Source organism: Urocampus carinirostris, chromosome 4, assembly GCF_059441175.1.
Source record: "Urocampus carinirostris isolate Australia breed hairy pipefish chromosome 4, RoL_Ucar_1.0, whole genome shotgun sequence".
NCBI lineage: Eukaryota > Metazoa > Chordata > Actinopteri > Syngnathiformes > Syngnathidae > Urocampus > Urocampus carinirostris.
In genome coordinates, this window is record NC_142352.1 from 46,168,633 (window position 1) to 46,183,813 (window position 15,181).

Consider the following 15,181-nt stretch of genomic DNA (forward strand, 5'->3'; position numbering starts at 1 on the left):
TTCATATTTTTGACAAGTCAGCTGTTTCCATAGTGTAGTGGTTATCACACTCGCCTAACACGCGATAGGTCCCTGGTTCGAAACCAGGTGGAAATATTCTGAATACACTTTTTGAGTTAAAAAAACACCCTTTTTTTACAGCAATTCGAAACTAACTACTTTGAGTTTGGCTCTTTCACATTGTTGCAGTAGTCAGCTGTTTCTACACTGTAGTGGTTTTCGCATTCACCTCAAACTAGAAAGGTCACCGATTCGATACCAGGTTTCTAACAATAACAACTGGTGTCACTTTCTAGCTGATCATATTCTGCCTTTTGTTAGTTTTCGAAACTACCCAACTACTTTGTTTGTGGCGCTTTCATAGTGAAACAACAGTCAGCTGTTTCCAAATTAGGGTGATGATCACATTTGCCTCACAGGAGAAAGGTCCCTGATTTGGCACTGGGTGGAAGCATCCCATTGGTTTCACATTTGAACTGAAAAAATGAGTTTTTCGGAACAATTCTTAACTACCTGATCAATTTGTCTGTGGCTCTTTCATATTTTTGACATATCAGCTGTTTCCATAGTGTAGTGGTTATCACGATCGCCTCACACGCGATAGGTCCCTGGTTCGAAACCAGGTGGAAACATTCTGAATACCCTTTTTGATTTAAAAAAAACACCCTTTTTTACAGCAATTCGAAACTAACTACTTTGAGTTTGGCTCTTTCACATTGTTGCAGTAGTCAGCTGTTTCTACACTGTAGTGGTTTTCACATTCACCTCAAACTAGAAAGGTCACCGATTCGATACCAGGTTTCTAACAATAACAACTGGTGTCACCTTCTAGCTGATCATATTCTGCCTTTTGTTAGTTTTCGAAACTACCCAACTACTTTGTTTGTGGCGCTTTCATAGTGAAACGACAGTCAGTTGTTTCCAAATTAGGGCGATGATATCATTTGCCTCACAGGAGAAAGGTCCCTGATTTGGCACTGGGTGGAAGCATCCCATTGGTTTCACATTTGAACTGAAAAAATGAGTTTTTCGGAACGATTCTTAACTACCTGATCAATTTGTCTGTGGCTCTTTCATATATTTAACATATCAGCTGTTTCCATAGTGTAGTGGTTATCACGATCGCCTCACACGCGATAGGTCCCTGGTTCGAAACCAGGTGGAAACATTTTGAATACCCTTTTTGATTTAAAAAAACACCCTTTTTTACAGCAATTCAAAACTAACTACTTTGGGTTTGGCTCTTTCACATTGTTGCCGTAGTCAGCTGTTTCTACACTGTAGTGGTTTTCACATTCACCTCAAACTAGAAAGGTCACCGATTCGATACCAGGTTTCTAACAATAACAACTGGTGTCACCTTCTAGCTGATCATATTCTGCCTTTTGTTAGTTTTCGAAACTACCCAACTACTTTGTTTTTGGCGCTTTCATAGTGAAACAACAGTCAGCTGTTTCCAAATTAGGGTGATGATATCATTTGCCTCACAGGAGAAAGGTCCCTGATTTGGCACTGGGTGGAAGCATCCCATTGGTTTCACATTTGAACTGAAAAAATGAGTTTTTCGGAACGATTCCTAACTACCTGATCAATTTGTCTGTGGCTCTTTCATATTTTTGACAAGTCAGCTGTTTCCATAGTGTAGTGGTTATCACACTCGCCTAACACGCGATAGGTCCCTGGTTCGAAACCAGGTGGAAATATTCTGAATACACTTTTTGAGTTAAAAAAACACCCTTTTTTACAGCAATTCGAAACTAACTACTTTGAGTTTGGCTCTTTCACATTGTTGCAGTAGTCAGCTGTTTCTACACTGTAGTGGTTTTCGCATTCACCTCAAACTAGAAAGGTCACCGATTCGATACCAGGTTTCTAACAATAACAACTGGTGTCACTTTCTAGCTGATCATATTCTGCCTTTTGTTAGTTTTCGAAACTACCCAACTACTTTGTTTGTGGCGCTTTCATAGTGAAACAACAGTCAGCTGTTTCCAAATTAGGGTGATGATCACATTTGCCTCACAGGAGAAAGGTCCCTGATTTGGCACTGGGTGGAAGCATCCCATTGGTTTCACATTTGAACTGAAAAAATGAGTTTTTCGGAACAATTCTTAACTACCTGATCAATTTGTCTGTGGCTCTTTCATATTTTTGACATATCAGCTGTTTCCATAGTGTAGTGGTTATCACGATCGCCTCACACGCGATAGGTCCCTGGTTCGAAACCAGGTGGAAACATTCTGAATACCCTTTTTGATTTAAAAAAAACACCCTTTTTTACAGCAATTCGAAACTAACTACTTTGAGTTTGGCTCTTTCACATTGTTGCAGTAGTCAGCTGTTTCTACACTGTAGTGGTTTTCACATTCACCTCAAACTAGAAAGGTCACCGATTCGATACCAGGTTTCTAACAATAACAACTGGTGTCACCTTCTAGCTGATCATATTCTGCCTTTTGTTAGTTTTCGAAACTACCCAACTACTTTGTTTGTGGCGCTTTCATAGTGAAACGACAGTCAGTTGTTTCCAAATTAGGGCGATGATATCATTTGCCTCACAGGAGAAAGGTCCCTGATTTGGCACTGGGTGGAAGCATCCCATTGGTTTCACATTTGAACTGAAAAAATGAGTTTTTCGGAACGATTCCTAACTACCTGATCAATTTGTCTGTGGCTCTTTCATATTTTTGACAAGTCAGCTGTTTCCATAGTGTAGTGGTTATCACACTCGCCTAACACGCGATAGGTCCCTGGTTCGAAACCAGGTGGAAATATTCTGAATACACTTTTTGAGTTAAAAAAACACCCTTTTTTACAGCAATTCGAAACTAACTACTTTGAGTTTGGCTCTTTCACATTGTTGCAGTAGTCAGCTGTTTCTACACTGTAGTGGTTTTCGCATTCACCTCAAACTAGAAAGGTCACCGATTCGATACCAGGTTTCTAACAATAACAACTGGTGTCACTTTCTAGCTGATCATATTCTGCCTTTTGTTAGTTTTCGAAACTACCCAACTACTTTGTTTGTGGCGCTTTCATAGTGAAACAACAGTCAGCTGTTTCCAAATTAGGGTGATGATCACATTTGCCTCACAGGAGAAAGGTCCCTGATTTGGCACTGGGTGGAAGCATCCCATTGGTTTCACATTTGAACTGAAAAAATGAGTTTTTCGGAACAATTCTTAACTACCTGATCAATTTGTCTGTGGCTCTTTCATATTTTTGACATATCAGCTGTTTCCATAGTGTAGTGGTTATCACGATCGCCTCACACGCGATAGGTCCCTGGTTCGAAACCAGGTGGAAACATTTTGAATACCCTTTTTGATTTAAAAAAACACCCTTTTTTACAGCAATTCAAAACTAACTACTTTGGGTTTGGCTCTTTCACATTGTTGCAGTAGTCAGCTGTTTCTACACTGTAGTGGTTTTCACATTCACCTCAAACTAGAAAGGTCACCGATTCGATACCAGGTTTCTAACAATAACAACTGGTGTCACCTTCTAGCTGATCATATTCTGCCTTTTGTTAGTTTTCGAAACTACCCAACTACTTTGTTTTTGGCGCTTTCATAGTGAAACAACAGTCAGCTGTTTCCAAATTAGGGTGATGATATCATTTGCCTCACAGGAGAAAGGTCCCTGATTTGGCACTGGGTGGAAGCATCCCATTGGTTTCACATTTGAACTGAAAAAATGAGTTTTTCGGAACGATTCCTAACTACCTGATCAATTTGTCTGTGGCTCTTTCATATTTTTGACAAGTCAGCTGTTTCCATAGTGTAGTGGTTATCACACTCGCCTAACACGCGATAGGTCCCTGGTTCGAAACCAGGTGGAAATATTCTGAATACACTTTTTGAGTTAAAAAAACACCCTTTTTTACAGCAATTCGAAACTAACTACTTTGAGTTTGGCTCTTTCACATTGTTGCAGTAGTCAGCTGTTTCTACACTGTAGTGGTTTTTGCATTCACCTCAAACTAGAAAGGTCACCGATTCGATACCAGGTTTCTAACAATAACAACAGGTGTCACTTTCTAGCTGATCATATTCTGCCTTTTGTTAGTTTTCGAAACTACCCAACTACTTTGTTTGTGGCGCTTTCATAGTGAAACAACAGTCAGCTGTTTCCAAATTAGGGTGATGATCACATTTGCCTCACAGGAGAAAGGTCCCTGATTTGGCACTGGGTGGAAGCATCCCATTGGTTTCACATTTGAACTGAAAAAATGAGTTTTTCGGAACAATTCTTAACTACCTGATCAATTTGTCTGTGGCTCTTTCATATTTTTGACATATCAGCTGTTTCCATAGTGTAGTGGTTATCACGATCGCCTCACACGCGATAGGTCCCTGGTTCGAAACCAGGTGGAAACATTCTGAATACCCTTTTTGATTTAAAAAAAACACCCTTTTTTACAGCAATTCGAAACTAACTACTTTGAGTTTGGCTCTTTCACATTGTTGCAGTAGTCAGCTGTTTCTACACTGTAGTGGTTTTCACATTCACCTCAAACTAGAAAGGTCACCGATTCGATACCAGGTTTCTAACAATAACAACTGGTGTCACCTTCTAGCTGATCATATTCTGCCTTTTGTTAGTTTTCGAAACTACCCAACTACTTTGTTTGTGGCGCTTTCATAGTGAAACGACAGTCAGTTGTTTCCAAATTAGGGCGATGATATCATTTGCCTCACAGGAGAAAGGTCCCTGATTTGGCACTGGGTGGAAGCATCCCATTGGTTTCACATTTGAACTGAAAAAATGAGTTTTTCGGAACGATTCCTAACTACCTGATCAATTTGTCTGTGGCTCTTTCATATTTTTGACAAGTCAGCTGTTTCCATAGTGTAGTGGTTATCACACTCGCCTAACACGCGATAGGTCCCTGGTTCGAAACCAGGTGGAAATATTCTGAATACACTTTTTGAGTTAAAAAAACACCCTTTTTTACAGCAATTCGAAACTAACTACTTTGAGTTTGGCTCTTTCACATTGTTGCAGTAGTCAGCTGTTTCTACACTGTAGTGGTTTTCGCATTCACCTCAAACTAGAAAGGTCACCGATTCGATACCAGGTTTCTAACAATAACAACTGGTGTCACTTTCTAGCTGATCATATTCTGCCTTTTGTTAGTTTTCGAAACTACCCAACTACTTTGTTTGTGGCGCTTTCATAGTGAAACAACAGTCAGCTGTTTCCAAATTAGGGTGATGATCACATTTGCCTCACAGGAGAAAGGTCCCTGATTTGGCACTGGGTGGAAGCATCCCATTGGTTTCACATTTGAACTGAAAAAATGAGTTTTTCGGAACAATTCTTAACTACCTGATCAATTTGTCTGTGGCTCTTTCATATTTTTGACATATCAGCTGTTTCCATAGTGTAGTGGTTATCACGATCGCCTCACACGCGATAGGTCCCTGGTTCGAAACCAGGTGGAAACATTTTGAATACCCTTTTTGATTTAAAAAAACACCCTTTTTTACAGCAATTCAAAACTAACTACTTTGGGTTTGGCTCTTTCACATTGTTGCAGTAGTCAGCTGTTTCTACACTGTAGTGGTTTTCACATTCACCTCAAACTAGAAAGGTCACCGATTCGATACCAGGTTTCTAACAATAACAACTGGTGTCACCTTCTAGCTGATCATATTCTGCCTTTTGTTAGTTTTCGAAACTACCCAACTACTTTGTTTTTGGCGCTTTCATAGTGAAACAACAGTCAGCTGTTTCCAAATTAGGGTGATGATATCATTTGCCTCACAGGAGAAAGGTCCCTGATTTGGCACTGGGTGGAAGCATCCCATTGGTTTCACATTTGAACTGAAAAAATGAGTTTTTCGGAACGATTCCTAACTACCTGATCAATTTGTCTGTGGCTCTTTCATATTTTTGACAAGTCAGCTGTTTCCATAGTGTAGTGGTTATCACACTCGCCTAACACGCGATAGGTCCCTGGTTCGAAACCAGGTGGAAATATTCTGAATACACTTTTTGAGTTAAAAAAACACCCTTTTTTACAGCAATTCGAAACTAACTACTTTGAGTTTGGCTCTTTCACATTGTTGCAGTAGTCAGCTGTTTCTACACTGTAGTGGTTTTTGCATTCACCTCAAACTAGAAAGGTCACCGATTCGATACCAGGTTTCTAACAATAACAACAGGTGTCACTTTCTAGCTGATCATATTCTGCCTTTTGTTAGTTTTCGAAACTACCCAACTACTTTGTTTGTGGCGCTTTCATAGTGAAACAACAGTCAGCTGTTTCCAAATTAGGGTGATGATCACATTTGCCTCACAGGAGAAAGGTCCCTGATTTGGCACTGGGTGGAAGCATCCCATTGGTTTCACATTTGAACTGAAAAAATGAGTTTTTCGGAACAATTCTTAACTACCTGATCAATTTGTCTGTGGCTCTTTCATATTTTTGACATATCAGCTGTTTCCATAGTGTAGTGGTTATCACACTCGCCTAACACGCGATAGGTCCCTGGTTCGAAACCAGTTGGAAATATTCTGAATACACTTTTTGGTTTAAAAAAAACACCCTTTTTTACAGCGATTCGAAATTAACTATTTTGAGTTTGGCTCTTTCATATTGTTGCAGCAGTCAGCTGTTTCTACACTGTAGTGGTTATCACATTCACCTTAAACTAGAAAGGTCACCGATTCGATACCAGGTTGCAACAATAACCACTGGTGTCACCTTCTAGCTGATCATATTCTGCCTTTTGTTAGTTTTCGAAACTACCCAACTACTATGTTTGTGGCGCTTTCATAGTGAAACAACAGTCAGCTGTTTCCAAATTAGGGTGATGATATCATTTGCCTCACAGGAGAAAGGTCCCTGATTTGGCACTGGGTGGAGGCATCCCATTGGTTTCACATTTGAACTGAAAAAATGAGTTTTTCGGAACGATTCTTAACTACCTGATCAATTTGTCTGTGGCTCTTTCATATTTTTGACATATCAGCTGTTTCCATAGTGTAGTGGTTATCACGATCGCCTCACGCGCGACAGGTCTCTGGTTCGAAACCAGGTGGAAATATTCTGAATACACTTTTTGAGTTAAAAAAACACCCTTTTTTACAGCAATTCGAAACTAACTACTTTGAGTTTGGCTCTTTCACATTGTTGCAGTAGTCAGCTGTTTCTACACTGTAGTGGTTTTCGCATTCACCTCAAACTAGAAAGGTCACCGATTCGATACCAGGTTTCTAACAATAACAACTGGTGTCACTTTCTAGCTGATCATATTCTGCCTTTTGTTAGTTTTCGAAACTACCCAACTACTTTGTTTGTGGCGCTTTCATAGTGAAACAACAGTCAGCTGTTTCCAAATTAGGGTGATGATCACATTTGCCTCACAGGAGAAAGGTCCCTGATTTGGCACTGGGTGGAAGCATCCCATTGGTTTCACATTTGAACTGAAAAAATGAGTTTTTCGCAACAATTCTTAACTACCTGATCAATTTGTCTGTGGCTCTTTCATATTTTTGACATATCAGCTGTTTCCATAGTGTAGTGGTTATCACGATCGCCTCACACGCGATAGGTCCCTGGTTCGAAACCAGGTGGAAACATTCTGAATACCCTTTTTGATTTAAAAAAAACACCCTTTTTTACAGCAATTCGAAACTAACTACTTTGAGTTTGGCTCTTTCACATTGTTGCAGTAGTCAGCTGTTTCTACACTGTAGTGGTTTTCACATTCACCTCAAACTAGAAAGGTCACCGATTCGATACCAGGTTTCTAACAATAACAACTGGTGTCACCTTCTAGCTGATCATATTCTGCCTTTTGTTAGTTTTCGAAACTACCCAACTACTTTGTTTTTGGCGCTTTCATAGTGAAACAACAGTCAGCTGTTTCCAAATTAGGGTGATGATATCATTTGCCTCACAGGAGAAAGGTCCCTGATTTGGCACTGGGTGGAAGCATCCCATTGGTTTCACATTTGAACTGAAAAAATGAGTTTTTCGGAACGATTCCTAACTACCTGATCAATTTGTCTGTGGCTCTTTCATATTTTTGACAAGTCAGCTGTTTCCATAGTGTAGTGGTTATCACACTCGCCTAATACGCGATAGGTCCCTGGTTCGAAACCAGGTGGAAATATTTTGAATACCCTTTTTGATTTAAAAAAACACCCTTTTTTACAGCAATTCAAAACTAACTACTTTGGGTTTGGCTCTTTCACATTGTTGCAGTAGTCAGCTGTTTCTACACTGTAGTGGTTTTCACATTCACCTCAAACTAGAAAGGTCACCGATTCGATACCAGGTTTCTAACAATAACAACTGGTGTCACCTTCTAGCTGATCATATTCTGCCTTTTGTTAGTTTTCGAAACTACCCAACTACTTTGTTTTTGGCGCTTTCATAGTGAAACAACAGTCAGCTGTTTCCAAATTAGGGTGATGATATCATTTGCCTCACAGGAGAAAGGTCCCTGATTTGGCACTGGGTGGAAGCATCCCATTGGTTTCACATTTGAACTGAAAAAATGAGTTTTTCGGAACGATTCCTAACTACCTGATCAATTTGTCTGTGGCTCTTTCATATTTTTGACAAGTCAGCTGTTTCCATAGTGTAGTGGTTATCACACTCGCCTAACACGCGATAGGTCCCTGGTTCGAAACCAGGTGGAAATATTCTGAATACACTTTTTGAGTTAAAAAAACACCCTTTTTTACAGCAATTCGAAACTAACTACTTTGAGTTTGGCTCTTTCACATTGTTGCAGTAGTCAGCTGTTTCTACACTGTAGTGGTTTTCGCATTCACCTCAAACTAGAAAGGTCACCGATTCGATACCAGGTTTCTAACAATAACAACAGGTGTCACTTTCTAGCTGATCATATTCTGCCTTTTGTTAGTTTTCGAAACTACCCAACTACTTTGTTTGTGGCGCTTTCATAGTGAAACAACAGTCAGCTGTTTCCAAATTAGGGTGATGATCACATTTGCCTCACAGGAGAAAGGTCCCTGATTTGGCACTGGGTGGAAGCATCCCATTGGTTTCACATTTGAACTGAAAAAATGAGTTTTTCGGAACAATTCTTAACTACCTGATCAATTTGTCTGTGGCTCTTTCATATTTTTGACATATCAGCTGTTTCCATAGTGTAGTGGTTATCACACTCGCCTAACACGCGATAGGTCCCTGGTTCGAAACCAGTTGGAAATATTCTGAATACACTTTTTGGTTTAAAAAAAACACCCTTTTTTACAGCGATTCGAAATTAACTATTTTGAGTTTGGCTCTTTCATATTGTTGCAGCAGTCAGCTGTTTCTACACTGTAGTGGTTATCACATTCACCTTAAACTAGAAAGGTCACCGATTCGATACCAGGTTGCAACAATAACCACTGGTGTCACCTTCTAGCTGATCATATTCTGCCTTTTGTTAGTTTTCGAAACTACCCAACTACTTTGTTTGTGGCGCTTTCATAGTGAAACAACAGTCAGTTGTTTCCAAATTAGGGTGATGATATCATTTGCCTCACAGGAGAAAGGTCCCTGATTTGGCACTGGGTGGAAGCATCCCATTGGTTTCACATTTGAACTGAAAAAATGAGTTTTTCGGAACGATTCTTAACTACCTGATCAATTTGTCTGTGGCTCTTTCATATTTTTGACATATCAGCTGTTTCCATAGTGTAGTGGTTATCACGATCGCCTCACGCGCGACAGGTCCCTGGTTCGAAACCAGGTGGAAATATTCTGAATACACTTTTTGAGTTAAAAAAACACCCTTTTTTACAGCAATTCGAAACTAACTACTTTGAGTTTGGCTCTTTCACATTGTTGCAGTAGTCAGCTGTTTCTACACTGTAGTGGTTTTCGCATTCACCTCAAACTAGAAAGGTCACCGATTCGATACCAGGTTTCTAACAATAACAACTGGTGTCACTTTCTAGCTGATCATATTCTGCCTTTTGTTAGTTTTCGAAACTACCCAACTACTTTGTTTGTGGCGCTTTCATAGTGAAACAACAGTCAGCTGTTTCCAAATTAGGGTGATGATCACATTTGCCTCACAGGAGAAAGGTCCCTGATTTGGCACTGGGTGGAAGCATCCCATTGGTTTCACATTTGAACTGAAAAAATGAGTTTTTCGGAACAATTCTTAACTACCTGATCAATTTGTCTGTGGCTCTTTCATATTTTTGACATATCAGCTGTTTCCATAGTGTAGTGGTTATCACGATCGCCTCACACGCGATAGGTCCCTGGTTCGAAACCAGGTGGAAACATTCTGAATACCCTTTTTGATTTAAAAAAAAACACCCTTTTTTACAGCAATTCGAAACTAACTACTTTGAGTTTGGCTCTTTCACATTGTTGCAGTAGTCAGCTGTTTCTACACTGTAGTGGTTTTCACATTCACCTCAAACTAGAAAGGTCACCGATTCGATACCAGGTTTCTAACAATAACAACTGGTGTCACCTTCTAGCTGATCATATTCTGCCTTTTGTTAGTTTTCGAAACTACCCAACTACTTTGTTTGTGGCGCTTTCATAGTGAAACGACAGTCAGTTGTTTCCAAATTAGGGCGATGATATCATTTGCCTCACAGGAGAAAGGTCCCTGATTTGGCACTGGGTGGAAGCATCCCATTGGTTTCACATTTGAACTGAAAAAATGAGTTTTTCGGAACGATTCTTAACTACCTGATCAATTTGTCTGTGGCTCTTTCATATATTTGACATATCAGCTGTTTCCATAGTGTAGTGGTTATCACGATCGCCTCACACGCGATAGGTCCCTGGTTCGAAACCAGGTGGAAACATTTTGAATACCCTTTTTTATTTAAAAAAACATCCTTTTTTACAGCAATTCAAAACTAACTACTTTGGGTTTGGCTCTTTCACATTGTTGCCGTAGTCAGCTGTTTCTACACTGTAGTGGTTTTCACATTCACCTCAAACTAGAAAGGTCACCGATTCGATACCAGGTTTCTAACAATAACAACTGGTGTCACCTTCTAGCTGATCATATTCTGCCTTTTGTTAGTTTTCGAAACTACCCAACTACTTTGTTTTTGGCGCTTTCATAGTGAAACAACAGTCAGCTGTTTCCAAATTAGGGTGATGATATCATTTGCCTCACAGGAGAAAGGTCCCTGATTTGGCACTGGGTGGAAGCATCCCATTGGTTTTACATTTGAACTGAAAAAATGAGTTTTTCGGAACGATTCCTAACTACCTGATCAATTTGTCTGTGGCTCTTTCATATTTTTGACAAGTCAGCTGTTTCCATAGTGTAGTGGTTATCACACTCGCCTAACACGCGATAGGTCCCTGGTTCGAAACCAGGTGGAAATATTCTGAATACACTTTTTGAGTTAAAAAAACACCCTTTTTTACAGCAATTCGAAACTAACTACTTTGAGTTTGGCTCTTTCACATTGTTGCAGTAGTCAGCTGTTTCTACACTGTAGTGGTTTTCGCATTCACCTCAAACTAGAAAGGTCACCGATTCGATACCAGGTTTCTAACAATAACAACTGGTGTCACTTTCTAGCTGATCATATTCTGCCTTTTGTTAGTTTTCGAAACTACCCAACTACTTTGTTTGTGGCGCTTTCATAGTGAAACAACAGTCAGCTGTTTCCAAATTAGGGTGATGATCACATTTGCCTCACAGGAGAAAGGTCCCTGATTTGGCACTGGGTGGAAGCATCCCATTGGTTTCACATTTGAACTGAAAAAATGAGTTTTTCGGAACAATTCTTAACTACCTGATCAATTTGTCTGTGGCTCTTTCATATTTTTGACATATCAGCTGTTTCCATAGTGTAGTGGTTATCACACTCGCCTAACACGCGATAGGTCCCTGGTTCGAAACCAGTTGGAAATATTCTGAATACACTTTTTGGTTTAAAAAAAACACCCTTTTTTACAGCGATTCGAAATTAACTATTTTGAGTTTGGCTCTTTCATATTGTTGCAGCAGTCAGCTGTTTCTACACTGTAGTGGTTATCACATTCACCTTAAACTAGAAAGGTCACCGATTCGATACCAGGTTGCAACAATAACCACTGGTGTCACCTTCTAGCTGATCATATTCTGCCTTTTGTTAGTTTTCGAAACTACCCAACTACTTTGTTTGTGGCGCTTTCATAGTGAAACAACAGTCAGCTGTTTCCAAATTAGGGTGATGATATCATTTGCCTCACAGGAGAAAGGTCCCTGATTTGGCACTGGGTGGAAGCATCCCATTGGTTTCACATTTGAACTGAAAAAATGAGTTTTTCGGAACGATTCTTAACTACCTGATCAATTTGTCTGTGGCTCTTTCATATTTTTGACATATCAGCTGTTTCCATAGTGTAGTGGTTATCACGATCGCCTCACGCGCGACAGGTCCCTGGTTCGAAACCAGGTGGAAATATTCTGAATACACTTTTTGAGTTAAAAAAACACCCTTTTTTACAGCAATTCGAAACTAACTACTTTGAGTTTGGCTCTTTCACATTGTTGCAGTAGTCAGCTGTTTCTACACTGTAGAGGTTTTCGCATTCACCTCAAACTAGAAAGGTCACCGATTCGATACCAGGTTTCTAACAATAACAACTGGTGTCACTTTCTAGCTGATCATATTCTGCCTTTTGTTAGTTTTCGAAACTACCCAACTACTTTGTTTGTGGCGCTTTCATAGTGAAACAACAGTCAGCTGTTTCCAAATTAGGGTGATGATCACATTTGCCTCACAGGAGAAAGGTCCCTGATTTGGCACTGGGTGGAAGCATCCCATTGGTTTCACATTTGAACTGAAAAAATGAGTTTTTCGGAACAATTCTTAACTACCTGATCAATTTGTCTGTGGCTCTTTCATATTTTTGACATATCAGCTGTTTCCATAGTGTAGTGGTTATCACGATCGCCTCACACGCGATAGGTCCCTGGTTCGAAACCAGGTGGAAACATTCTGAATACCCTTTTTGATTTAAAAAAAACACCCTTTTTTACAGCAATTCGAAACTAACTACTTTGAGTTTGGCTCTTTCACATTGTTGCAGTAGTCAGCTGTTTCTACACTGTAGTGGTTTTCGCATTCACCTCAAACTAGAAAGGTCACCGATTCGATACCAGGTTTCTAACAATAACAACTGGTGTCACTTTCTAGCTGATCATATTCTGCCTTTTGTTAGTTTTCGAAACTACCCAACTACTTTGTTTGTGGCGCTTTCATAGTGAAACAACAGTCAGCTGTTTCCAAATTAGGGTGATGATCACATTTGCCTCACAGGAGAAAGGTCCCTGATTTGGCACTGGGTGGAAGCATCCCATTGGTTTCACATTTGAACTGAAAAAATGAGTTTTTCGGAACAATTCTTAACTACCTGATCAATTTGTCTGTGGCTCTTTCATATTTTTGACATATCAGCTGTTTCCATAGTGTAGTGGTTATCACACTCGCCTAACACGCGATAGGTCCCTGGTTCGAAACCAGTTGGAAATATTCTGAATACACTTTTTGGTTTAAAAAAAACACCCTTTTTTACAGCGATTCGAAATTAACTATTTTGAGTTTGGCTCTTTCATATTGTTGCAGCAGTCAGCTGTTTCTACACTGTAGTGGTTATCACATTCACCTTAAACTAGAAAGGTCACCGATTCGATACCAGGTTGCAACAATAACCACTGGTGTCACCTTCTAGCTGATCATATTCTGCCTTTTGTTAGTTTTCGAAACTACCCAACTACTTTGTTTGTGGCGCTTTCATAGTGAAACAACAGTCAGCTGTTTCCAAATTAGGGTGATGATATCATTTGCCTCACAGGAGAAAGGTCCCTGATTTGGCACTGGGTGGAAGCATCCCATTGGTTTCACATTTGAACTGAAAAAATGAGTTTTTCGGAACGATTCTTAACTACCTGATCAATTTGTCTGTGGCTCTTTCATATTTTTGACATATCAGCTGTTTCCATAGTGTAGTGGTTATCACGATCGCCTCACGCGCGACAGGTCCCTGGTTCGAAACCAGGTGGAAATATTCTGAATACACTTTTTGAGTTAAAAAAACACCCTTTTTTACAGCAATTCGAAACTAACTACTTTGAGTTTGGCTCTTTCACATTGTTGCAGTAGTCAGCTGTTTCTACACTGTAGAGGTTTTCGCATTCACCTCAAACTAGAAAGGTCACCGATTCGATACCAGGTTTCTAACAATAACAACTGGTGTCACTTTCTAGCTGATCATATTCTGCCTTTTGTTAGTTTTCGAAACTACCCAACTACTTTGTTTGTGGCGCTTTCATAGTGAAACAACAGTCAGCTGTTTCCAAATTAGGGTGATGATCACATTTGCCTCACAGGAGAAAGGTCCCTGATTTGGCACTGGGTGGAAGCATCCCATTGGTTTCACATTTGAACTGAAAAAATGAGTTTTTCGGAACAATTCTTAACTACCTGATCAATTTGTCTGTGGCTCTTTCATATTTTTGACATATCAGCTGTTTCCATAGTGTAGTGGTTATCACGATCGCCTCACACGCGATAGGTCCCTGGTTCGAAACCAGGTGGAAACATTCTGAATACCCTTTTTAAATTAAAAAAAACACCCTTTTTTACAGCAATTCGAAACTAACTACTTTGAGTTTGGCTCTTTCACATTGTTGCAGTAGTCAGCTGTTTCTACACTGTAGTTGTTTTCACATTCACCTCAAACTAGAAAGGTCACCGATTCGATACCAGGTTTCTAACAATAACAACTGGTGTCACCTTCTAGCTGATCATATTCTGCCTTTTGTTAGTTTTCGAAACTACCCAACTACTTTGTTTTTGGCGCTTTCATAGTGAAACAACAGTCAGCTGTTTCCAAATTAGGGTGATGATATCATTTGCCTCACAGGAGAAAGGTCCCTGATTTGGCACTGGGTGGAAGCATCCCATTGGTTTCACATTTGAACTGAAAAAATGAGTTTTTCGGAACAATTCTTAACTACCTGATCAATTTGTCTGTGGCTCTTTCATATTTTTGACATATCAGCTGTTTCCATAGTGTAGTGGTTATCACGATCGCCTCACACGCGATAGGTCCCTGGTTCGAAACCAGGTGGAAACATTTTGAATACCCTTTTTTATTTAAAAAAACATCCTTTTTTACAGCAATTCAAAACTAACTACTTTGGGTTTGGCTCTTTCACATTGTTGCCGTAGT

At 39.8% G+C, this 15,181-nt stretch overlaps 21 non-coding genes across 21 annotated transcripts; all 21 read left to right on the top strand.

Annotated features, from left to right (window-relative positions):
- The first annotated feature begins 23 nt into the window (after nt 1-23).
- On the top strand, nt 24-96 carry trnav-aac (transfer RNA valine (anticodon AAC)). Its single transcript has one exon. It is a non-coding gene; the product is annotated as a tRNA-Val (tRNA).
- Nucleotides 97-559: 463 nt separating this feature from the next.
- trnav-cac (transfer RNA valine (anticodon CAC)) lies at nt 560-632 on the top strand. Its single transcript has one exon. It is a non-coding gene; the product is annotated as a tRNA-Val (tRNA).
- A 463-nt stretch (nt 633-1,095) lies between these two features.
- Nucleotides 1,096-1,168, top strand: trnav-cac (transfer RNA valine (anticodon CAC)). Its single transcript has one exon. It is a non-coding gene; the product is annotated as a tRNA-Val (tRNA).
- Nucleotides 1,169-1,630: 462 nt separating this feature from the next.
- On the top strand, nt 1,631-1,703 carry trnav-aac (transfer RNA valine (anticodon AAC)). The gene has a single exon. It is a non-coding gene; the product is annotated as a tRNA-Val (tRNA).
- Nucleotides 1,704-2,165: 462 nt separating this feature from the next.
- trnav-cac (transfer RNA valine (anticodon CAC)) lies at nt 2,166-2,238 on the top strand. Its single transcript has one exon. It is a non-coding gene; the product is annotated as a tRNA-Val (tRNA).
- A 463-nt stretch (nt 2,239-2,701) lies between these two features.
- trnav-aac (transfer RNA valine (anticodon AAC)) lies at nt 2,702-2,774 on the top strand. The gene has a single exon. It is a non-coding gene; the product is annotated as a tRNA-Val (tRNA).
- Nucleotides 2,775-3,236: 462 nt separating this feature from the next.
- trnav-cac (transfer RNA valine (anticodon CAC)) lies at nt 3,237-3,309 on the top strand. Its single transcript has one exon. It is a non-coding gene; the product is annotated as a tRNA-Val (tRNA).
- Nucleotides 3,310-3,771: 462 nt separating this feature from the next.
- On the top strand, nt 3,772-3,844 carry trnav-aac (transfer RNA valine (anticodon AAC)). Its single transcript has one exon. It is a non-coding gene; the product is annotated as a tRNA-Val (tRNA).
- Nucleotides 3,845-4,306: 462 nt separating this feature from the next.
- On the top strand, nt 4,307-4,379 carry trnav-cac (transfer RNA valine (anticodon CAC)). Its single transcript has one exon. It is a non-coding gene; the product is annotated as a tRNA-Val (tRNA).
- Nucleotides 4,380-4,842: 463 nt separating this feature from the next.
- On the top strand, nt 4,843-4,915 carry trnav-aac (transfer RNA valine (anticodon AAC)). Its single transcript has one exon. It is a non-coding gene; the product is annotated as a tRNA-Val (tRNA).
- Nucleotides 4,916-5,377: 462 nt separating this feature from the next.
- Nucleotides 5,378-5,450, top strand: trnav-cac (transfer RNA valine (anticodon CAC)). The gene has a single exon. It is a non-coding gene; the product is annotated as a tRNA-Val (tRNA).
- A 462-nt stretch (nt 5,451-5,912) lies between these two features.
- Nucleotides 5,913-5,985, top strand: trnav-aac (transfer RNA valine (anticodon AAC)). Its single transcript has one exon. It is a non-coding gene; the product is annotated as a tRNA-Val (tRNA).
- A 1,532-nt stretch (nt 5,986-7,517) lies between these two features.
- Nucleotides 7,518-7,590, top strand: trnav-cac (transfer RNA valine (anticodon CAC)). Its single transcript has one exon. It is a non-coding gene; the product is annotated as a tRNA-Val (tRNA).
- A 463-nt stretch (nt 7,591-8,053) lies between these two features.
- Nucleotides 8,054-8,126, top strand: trnai-aau (transfer RNA isoleucine (anticodon AAU)). The gene has a single exon. It is a non-coding gene; the product is annotated as a tRNA-Ile (tRNA).
- A 462-nt stretch (nt 8,127-8,588) lies between these two features.
- trnav-aac (transfer RNA valine (anticodon AAC)) lies at nt 8,589-8,661 on the top strand. The gene has a single exon. It is a non-coding gene; the product is annotated as a tRNA-Val (tRNA).
- Nucleotides 8,662-10,193: 1,532 nt separating this feature from the next.
- trnav-cac (transfer RNA valine (anticodon CAC)) lies at nt 10,194-10,266 on the top strand. Its single transcript has one exon. It is a non-coding gene; the product is annotated as a tRNA-Val (tRNA).
- A 464-nt stretch (nt 10,267-10,730) lies between these two features.
- On the top strand, nt 10,731-10,803 carry trnav-cac (transfer RNA valine (anticodon CAC)). Its single transcript has one exon. It is a non-coding gene; the product is annotated as a tRNA-Val (tRNA).
- Nucleotides 10,804-11,265: 462 nt separating this feature from the next.
- trnav-aac (transfer RNA valine (anticodon AAC)) lies at nt 11,266-11,338 on the top strand. The gene has a single exon. It is a non-coding gene; the product is annotated as a tRNA-Val (tRNA).
- A 1,532-nt stretch (nt 11,339-12,870) lies between these two features.
- Nucleotides 12,871-12,943, top strand: trnav-cac (transfer RNA valine (anticodon CAC)). Its single transcript has one exon. It is a non-coding gene; the product is annotated as a tRNA-Val (tRNA).
- Nucleotides 12,944-14,476: 1,533 nt separating this feature from the next.
- On the top strand, nt 14,477-14,549 carry trnav-cac (transfer RNA valine (anticodon CAC)). The gene has a single exon. It is a non-coding gene; the product is annotated as a tRNA-Val (tRNA).
- Nucleotides 14,550-15,012: 463 nt separating this feature from the next.
- On the top strand, nt 15,013-15,085 carry trnav-cac (transfer RNA valine (anticodon CAC)). Its single transcript has one exon. It is a non-coding gene; the product is annotated as a tRNA-Val (tRNA).
- The last annotated feature ends 96 nt before the right edge of the window (nt 15,086-15,181 follow it).